Consider the following 10,056-nt stretch of genomic DNA (forward strand, 5'->3'; position numbering starts at 1 on the left):
TCATGGCTTAGTTCCCCAAATGGGGGTGTGTGAGTGACTTAAAGTGAAAGGTCAAGCTAAAGACTTTAAACTAGCAATTCTTGGGAGACACCCCAAGCTTTACTTTTATAGTTTGATTATTTTTCCTCTATTTGAGTTCTAAAACTTTCAAATTTTATTTTGGTTTTTACCTTATTAAACTCAAAGGTGACATTTATTTATCTTTTATGGGTCAATTATGAAGATTGTTGTAACATCCTCACTTTAGCTAGTCCGTACAGTCTACTTTTTCGGTGACCAATGTCGGTCCGGGCAGCTAGAATGTTTGAAATTATAATTAGACTAAAGTTGGGAGTTATAAAGAAACTAAATAATGCTCATAAAAATCAAGGAAATTTTATAGGAATGAAATACACTAAGGTTAACCGAGCCGAAACCCCATGGATGAGTAACCTGAAAGGGAAGTGACGGTGAAGGCCGTTAGCAACCCTAGACCAAGGAAAAATTTATAAAATAATTTTTGGGACTCCAGAGAAGGGTTATTGAGGTTCTTATGGCATTAGAATGCCAAGAAAATACTTAGAAAATTTTTCAATCGGTACAGACAATTTTGGTATGTTAAGCCAAACGGAGGGCATTTTGGTAATTTATCTTTGGAGATAAATTTTGACCAACTTGTCCATTTATATAAGTGAATTATATGACATAAAATATGAACAAATATTGATAAAAAATTAATTAAAAATGAATAGGAAAAGGAAGAAGAGAAATTGTGAATAAATGAGATTTATTACCTCTTCCTTATGTAAGCATGAGGTAATTAAAATGTTTAGCCAATCAAATTAAAGAAAAACACTTATAATACATAAAATAGGCAGAACAGAAGTCAAATTCTAGAAAAAAAACACAGCAGCCACTCTCTTTCTTCCCAAGCTGCACCACCTCTCTCCCATGTCCACCATTGTCAAGCTTACCAAAGCTTAATTTCCATGGTTTTTCACCCATTAAAGCTTAAGTTCCCAAGACATATTCTTGTTCTTTCATCTTAGTAAAGCTTTTGGGAGCAAAAAGAAATCAAAAGGAAGAGTTTTTGCAAGCTTTGGATTAGCTCCATTAGAGGTTAGTGACTAAACTTGATTTTTATCTTTCAATTCATGTTGAAGGAGTGGTAATTGATGCAAATTTACAAAAAAATTTAGTAAACATCATGTGTATGTCTTGCTTAAAATTCCAGCAGCCTTGAACTTGGTTGAGTTTTGAAGATTTCTTAGAATTAAAATGATATTGTGGCTGCCCTTAACACTAATATATTGATTAGGAAGGTGAAGTGCAAGTAATGCAACAATCTAGGATGGTGGAGCTAGGGTTTGAACCCAAATTGAGACTTTATTCATGTATTTGGTGAAAGAGAGTTATGTTCAATTACTGACCATTGGGCTGTGTGTGAATAAGAAATGAAGTGGTTTGTTTAGTGGGAATTGAAGTTAGTGTGGCTGCCCTTGGTGACTTGCTAGACTGGGCATGAGTCCAGCAGGTTTGAGTAGCAATAACTAGAGTTGTAGAGGTTCAATTTGTGCAAGGCCAATTGGACATAAAACTAGACATATAATATCACAACTTTGGTGAAGAAACTATGCCCAGAAAACCAAACCAAGTGGACCTAAAGATTGCCCTAATCCAGGTGACCTGCAATCTGCCTAGGTAAAATGACCAAATGAATTGTGTTTAGTTATTTGGTCATAACTCAGTGTAGAAAGGTTCAATTGACCTCAAATTTTACTAGCAACAAGCTGAGATATAGACCTACAATTTTCATGAAGAAACCTAACCCAAATTATGACCATAACATATTCAAAAAGTGACCTATAGTCACAGCTCAAAATACTGTAGATTTGGTCAGTCCAGAAAATCTGGAAAATTTGTAATCCGGCCAGTTGTGGTTTTTGGGCCATAACTTGAGCTACAAAACTCCAAATGGAGTGATTCAAAAAAAGAAATGTAACTAGACACAACAAGGAACAACTTTTATGTTGACCACTTTGCCAAATTCCGACTACAAAAATGACTAATGGAACAGTAAACACAAAACTTAAAATCTAAAAATTTTGAACAATTAACATTAAGCTTAGAAATGGTATTGGCAATCAATACCAACAATTTTAGAATGAAAAATGTGGTATGTTGAGAGTATTAAAACTAATGTACCTATTGTCTATGTAAAAGTCAACATTTTTATTGACTAATGGAATGAATAATAACACCTAAACCTAAATTTCAAGAATTGTATAAATTAAGAGTGTAACATGCCCTAGTACACCTAGCAAGATTTGTTTGGATAGGTTGTCATGCCAATAGGGTTCTGTTAGCAGTACTGCATATGGCTTCATGCCATTCTGTGTTTTATGGCCTCACGTGCCATTCTGTGACGTAATAGCCTTTGGCTATGTTGATTGAGTTGTTATACTTGGGTTTTATCCCTGATAATTATTACAGCTTATTAGCTGTTTTGTTGCACACCGGGAGACACAATGTGACCGATGGTGTGATAATCCGAGGTACTTAGTACCCAGTGCCAGTTTACCCGTTTATCCAGTCCAGTCGACTAGTATGAGTTACTCGGGCAATGATAATGAATCTTACAAAATTTTAATCAAATTATACTGCAATAAATGTCAAAAATTAAGTCTACCTAAAATGTAAACATACGTTCTGCATATTTATATTATTTTAGTTATTTTATTTTATTTTATATTGTTACCACTAAGCAGAATTGCTTAGCGCGTCGCTTTTGCCACGCGCAGGTACTGGAGACATAGCTGGGGAGTTCAGCAGACCTCATACTGGGTGAGCTTTCAGATCTGCACACAGAGTTCAGAGTCACCTCACATTTGCAGTGTTTTAGTAGGACATTAGGACTTTGGGTTGTATTTTGTATTTTGTATTTTGTATTTTGCATTTTGTATTAGTTTTGATTGTAATTACAAACTCTTGAGCTTATGTGATAATGTAAAGATATAAAATTTCATGTTATTGAAATTTTCTGTATATTATGTTAAAAAATGAAATGTTAAGAAATATTCATGAATGTGCTTCAAGTGATGATGTGAACAAAAATTCAAAAAATAGTGTTGAGATTTTAAGATTGAGTTGAGATGTGTGTATAATGGAATTCTGGATTTGAAAACTATATTGGAAGTGTCTTTTAAACAGGTTCAGAAGAACTATTTTTCCAATTTATAGCCAGCACTCTGCTGGATTTTCTATAAAATTTATGGAAAATTCAGATTAATAAAAAATTTTAAATAAATGAGTAAAAAATGGTAAATTGAATTGAAATATGATTTGGTGCTCCGACACACTGTGCAGCATATCTTGCTCGGCTACACTGTAGATGGGTAAGGGGTGTCACATTTAGTGGTATCAGAGCTGGACTCCCTCTAGTACGGTGTGTGGTGCGAGGACGCACCAGGCGGAAGCTGGTGGGCTTGTCACGACCCAGGGATGGGGTTGGGACGTATTTGTTCAACCAGCTACGCACTGGGATGGATTCGTGTCCCACATCGGAAATGGGAAGGAAAGATTTGGGCCATATATGCGGGAGCCTTCCTCACCTAGTCAACGCGCTTTTGGGAATAAAACCTCCCAAGGGACAAATCCGTGAGGCCCACTGGCCAAAGCGGACAATACTGACTGGAGATGGATTGGGCTGTTACAATTGGGCAAATTGAAAATTGTTGAAAAGAGGAAGAATGCAATTCAGCTATTTTGGGGAAGAAATTATGCACTTTTATTGTCCCTGTAAATAGTAAATTTTGTTGGATTTGTGCTAAATTGCTAATTTTGAAAATTTGACATATAACACATGTTTAATTAAGTGATATGGGTATTTTTGTTGAATGAATTTGAATGAGGACCAAATTTAATGTTTTAGATTGATTTGAGTGCAAAAATAATGTTTGTTGAATTTATCTTTTTGGTGAATTTATAGTTTTAATTGTTTAGTATGTAGACTTTTAGGTTACAGTTCATGCTACTATCTATGCTACTTAACAGACTATTTTTCATGTTATTTGTGCAAATTCTAAATGCTTAACATGTGTTTAAGGTGTTGCTAGTGTAATTACTTGAGTTTTAGCTAAGGTTTAAGCTAGATTGAACCATTTTGAGTTTGCATTTCTAAATTAAATTTGAATTATGCTAGGTTTCTGCTTAATCTTTCATATATTTATGTTATGTGTTCCTAGTTTTTAAGAGTTTTTGGGTAAAATTCTAAGTTTTCTAGTGTTAGTAGATATTTGGAGTATCATGGAGAGTAGGGTGACCTTAAAATGACCTTTAGAGTGTTTTCAGCATGAAAAATCTCAATTTTAATAAAAACTATCGAAACTTATAGATAAAGTTGCTTAACCCTATGTCGTTACCTATTGTCACCTGCTTAACCCAATGTCATTTTGTTCATACCCTATGTCACTATGCAGTATCACTAGTTTTATAACCCTAAACTCTAGCACCCTTCTCACACAATTTCCCTGTGCTTACCTTAGGTCCTAGCCCTATGTCATTATGCTTAACCTCATGTCATTTTATTTATACCCAGTGTTAGTACCTCATGTCACTATTAGGGTTAGGCTACATTAAAACCTAATAATTTAATTGTAACAGCCCAGTCCATCTCTAGTTAGTATTGTCTGCTTTGATTCGTGGGCCTCACGGATTTGTCTCTTGGGAGGTTTCATTCCCAAAAGCGCGCTAACCAGGTGAGGAAGGCTCTCACATATGTGGCCCAAATCTTTCCTTCCCGTTTCTGATGTGGGACACGAAGTCCCACCCAGTGCATAGCTGGTTGAACGAGCACGTCCCAACCCCATCCCTGGGTTGTGACAAGCCCACCAACTTTCGTCGACACGTCTTTTTCTCTCTCCCTATCTTTTTGGCTAGCACTAGCTTGTGTCGTCGTGATCTCCCCCACTTTCTTCCTTCAGCAGTTACCATAAGCAAGTTAAAGTAGTTTCCTTTTTGCATTTTCATGGTTGGTACAAAAATGTGGTTTACCTACAAACCCCGCAAATCCAAACACTATTCTAGAGTAGCCATGGCTGGTGAAAACACTCCACCCCAATCCCCAATTGAAAACCCTCCACCATTTTTAACTCCACCATCATCTCCTTCGCCAACTACACCACCAATTACAAGCCCTATTGTAGACCAAACCCCATCTCTCATACCACCCACTCTAGTTTCACTGCAAACCACCCCTATTGAAAACCCTGACTTGCAATCCCCACCTCCAAAGACTCAACCAATCCCTCAGGCTAAAGTGAAAGTTGTTGCTAAAGAGAGTGCTATGGCTAAGTCAGTTTATAAGAGGAAACAACCACTTACTCCTACTGGGTCTAGTTTAAAGCCCCAATTTTTACAATCTGAGCCTATTAGAAAGCGCACTAGATCCTCTGTTTCAAGTTTTGTAACAAAACTTGCACCTCAGTCCTTTGCTGCACCTCAAACCAAACAGTCCTAACTTACTAAAGGTTTAGTTATTCCTTCAACATCTATAGAAGATATTTAACAGGTAAATTCCCTTCTAACATGGGCCTTTAAGAATATGGAGATGAAAAAAAAGTATGAAACCTTAGCCTCTAAATCTGTTCTAGCTACTACATACATGGATGAGGAAATTTTGAAGGAGATAGGGATTTTTAATTCTGCTGTAGACACCATATTTTGGTCAATGTTTAAAATTATAGTTCGAATAATTGCAATTATATCGATCCCCTTAGTAGGTGTTTGACCGATCTCAACTAGTTATCTGACCCTAGGTCATTTTCTTTGAGCTAGTAACCTCCCAGATAAATGATAAACTTCAAAGTGAGCTCAAACCAAGTGTTTTCCAATTTTCCTGACTTGTTTTGATTAATTTTCGGACCATCTGATTTTGTATTTTGTTTTCTGATCTTTTCACGTTCAAGATTCCAAATTCCGGGACGTCTTGTGATCAGTTACCTTGCCCGAATTGTTCTAGTGTTTAACCAAGTTAATGTTTTAACCGATCTTTAATAAGCGGTCCCGAACTCATCAAATTCAGACTAAGACTTGTTCTGAAATCATTTTTATATATGCGTCCAAGTTTTAACCGGTTCTAGGTCACAAGGCTTTCCGATCTCACACTCGTGATTAAATTTGTTTGATCCCTTTAAACAGTTGTTTCACGATTAATAACCAATCTTAAGTTCTATGTCCGAGCTTATCCGATCAAGTGGGAGTTGATTCAATACTCATCTATACTTAATTTAATATTTTCCGATCTTACCAAGATATAATCACAAACAAAAAAAAAAAAGAACTTTAAAATCCATCCAAGGAAATAAAAAGCACAAGTCATTCGGCAGGAGGATCTTCCCTAGCCTGCTCTTCAGTCACATAACATTTACTCCCTTCTCTCTCTCTCTTGTTCGCCCTTACTCTCAGCTTCAGCCCCTGGAGCAAGTTCCTCGAGCTAGGCGAAGTCCTCATTGGGATAACGTTTGACAAGCTTGGTAAGGAGATCACTATGAGCTTTCACATAAGCCCCAGCTTCTTTCGTTAGAGCCTCTTCATCCTTCACTTGAATCTCTTCGGAGAACTTAACCTGGACATCATCAAGCTCCTTTTCTAGTCGAGCTGCCTTTTCCTCATAAGACTTCATTTGTTCTTCCAGCTCGATGACCTGGGCATTCGCGACAGAGAGTTGGTTCTGTATTGATGCCATGTTTTGAGACAGCCTTTACATCTCCCTCTTCATAAGATAAACCTTCTCTCTGATCACGTGTTGGGTCGCCATTGCTTCCGAGCTCAAGCTTATTGAAAAACTGAGAAGATCATTAATATTTTTAGGACCCATTCTGGTCCGATTCTTAGGGAAATAGATCGTGGCACTCACTACTTTTTCCAAATCAAGATTGCGCCGCACCAATTTGTTCTTCTCTAATGATTGGAGTAGTATTCTAGCAATTTGTGAAAGAGGTCGTCCAGACGAAGCTCCTTGTCCTGAGTATCTGCCCTCTGAAGCTAAAGTGATGAAGGTTGGGGAGGAGTTTCAAATCCGACGGGAGGCTCCACAACAAGGATTTGCCCCTCTGGGATAGATTGATATTGGATTAGAACCTTTGAGCTCGTTTCTTCAGTTTGGGCTCTCTTTTGAGCTTCAAATCTCTTCATTTCTAATACTATCCTATTGAGCTCTTTATTCCGCTTTCGAGCTTCCTTCGTTGCCTCATTTCCAGCCATATCTACACAGAAAAACAAAATTAGTGAGATCGTCAGGGACTAAGAGATTAAAGATTTAGGTTTTACCCGTTTCGGGACCCAGATTAGAGAGTTGCAGCTGGAAGTTCTTGTGAGCGATCACACTTATCAACCACCACTTGAGTTCGGCCATGATCACATTTAGGCAAGAATATTTGCAAGAGTTCACCTGGCTCTTGAGCTCCTTCACCATAGCGCTCTCGACATCAGTCAGTACGACTATTCTCTTTGGCTTCTCAGCCAAATAATTATAACTTTGGGGAATCCCCTAGAAGCCATGGGGTTCTTTATTTTGAAGTATGAAGAATCGATCTTTCCAATTTTTGAGCCAAGAGGGGAGATTGATGAATAATCCACAGCATGGTTTTGCCTGAAAAAACCAAAACTCATTGTCCTTCGGTCGAACAAGCCTGTGTAGTTCGGTGAAGACCTTCACCATGGGTTCGAGTTCTTTAGCTCGACATAATCCTCTAAAAGCCACCAGGGTTCGCCACGAGTTTGGATGTACCTAGGTGATGCAAACTCGGGTATACTTCAAGACGTCCTTGTAAAATGACTCCAGAGGAAATCGCAGCCCAGCCTTCAACTGCTCCTTGTATACCACAATCATATCGACCTCGTCACAGTAGTGATCTGCGCGAAAGTCCCTGTGACATCGAATGAGTTCGAAGGAGTCAAGTGGAAGGTTGAACTCCTGGCTTATTAACTCGAGATCGGACATCCCCAGAACTGAGATGAGCTCATCTACCATGGGAGGCTCTCTCCTTTTGATCGAGACTTGTTACCGGTTTGGCCCTGTAGGCTGACTAGTGGTTAGAACGATAGCCCTAATGGCTTTGAGGCGCCTGCCTAGTTCAGCCTCATCACCTTCATCGGAAGACCAAGAAACGTGAACGGAAAGTGGGCTTACAATTCTCTGATCGTCGGTACCACTCATTTTTAGATAACAGAGGCAAAATGACAAGAAAAAGATTAAAACTACTACCTGATAATGAATCAGCGCCGAAGAAATCAAGAACTTGAGAAAAGCCTTCAAGTAGATTTGGGGTGAGCAGAGAATCATAAAACAACATAAGTATGTAAATGGCTAACCCCCCTCCCTCTCCTTTTTATACTCGTCCGAGCATTAAATGCTCATGAGGTCCTAGGTGACGCATCGGTTAGCAGGATTTGATCATTTCAATGACGCAACAAAGGAAAATTCCAGAAACATGGCAAGGAGATCAGACAAGTAAGATCGGCTAACAGGGATCGACCATATATCCGATAGAATAAGGTTTTGAGCCAAAGGGAGCGGTAGGATGGGGATTGGATGAGGGATCAGATCGGACACAGTTATCAGGGATCAAAAAAATAATCAATGCAATAATAAAAGAAGAATAAATTGAATCAATTTTGAATAATAAGACTTCATTTCATTTCCAAAGAACCAGATTACATCATTTTGGGTGATCTCTCAAGATCAGTAATTACAAATGTCCCTACACTACATTCTACCTATCTTGCTTTCATAGTTCGGGTCAACCCCAATCTCAATAAGCCATTTAAGAGATATGTGGAGATCGGGAGGATAGCTCTCATCAACTATTGTAAAGACTACGAAAAGCTCAGTGCTATCGTCGATGTCATCGACTAGAATCGAGCCTCAATCGGGACCCCTGACATGGTTAGGAGCCAAATGAACTTCAAGAGGCGGTCACCGATATTAAGATTAAAAGTAGCGGTCCCCTTGTCCGAGATCGGTCCACAGATCATACTAGTAAAACGATCAGGAAAAAGATTGAAGCGGTCATCATGAAGAGAATTCTTGCTGAAAAAGTTAGAATCGGAGAAGTAGCGCATGGGGAAATTAGCCAGAGAGAGAAGAGTGTAAGTGTGAAAATGATAGGCTCCCCTCCTACATATATATAGGGTCTTGACATTTAATGCCTACAGAACTCAAAGTGGCTCATCGATAATTGAAGAATTTATTGCTTTGACTAATACAGGTCGGATACAGAGGAGAGACAGGAAAGAATCGGGGAATAGGAAGAGATTGGGAAGCAAGAAAAGATCAGATAGAGATCGAAATAACAAGCCTCAGATCAGTCAATCACAATGAAATGTCGGGTAGACCGAGGAATAACTTATAGAGATCGAAGGGCTCGGGGAGTCAAATCACTTTTAATCATAACCCTTAATTCATAAGAATAATTCCCTTACTGTCAGATTCGAGTCAGTTAAAGCATTTTGGGTACTATTTAGCTCTCACCATCCATTTCATTTGTAAGGATGCACTCTTCACTGTCAGATTTCAAATGGTTAAAGTAACCCAGTACATCTCAACTTACACCGTTGATCATAATTGTAAGGATGGATTTGAGGCCCTTGGATCAAAAGTAAATAACAGATTCTGCACTTTTTATTCCCATCCCTTAGATCTATTTTGTAAGGTAAGACCCCTGATCGTTGGATTAAAGAATGAAAGGACAGAGATTCTGAACCAAATCCTGACCCTTAATCTTGATTCTCTTTAATTCTAAGACGTCGGATCACGTTCTTTTTAAATCCGAGCCTTCCATCTCTTCTTGCTGGAATCCTGACCCTCTATTTTGATTACCCATTCCCTATAAATACCTGCATGCAATACTGTAGAGGGGGATAGCAATTATCATCAGGAAACCTCTGAATTTCGATATAGTTTTATTACCCTTCATTCTGAAGCTCTTGAAATTCCTAGAGACTTTAGAAACAAGTTTTCTAAAGGATCTTATCACTAAAGCTACAGGTCTTGCAATCCATACCCTTAGCAATCGT

This window comes from Hevea brasiliensis, chromosome 17 (genome assembly GCF_030052815.1).
Source record: "Hevea brasiliensis isolate MT/VB/25A 57/8 chromosome 17, ASM3005281v1, whole genome shotgun sequence".
Lineage (NCBI taxonomy): Eukaryota > Viridiplantae > Streptophyta > Magnoliopsida > Malpighiales > Euphorbiaceae > Hevea > Hevea brasiliensis.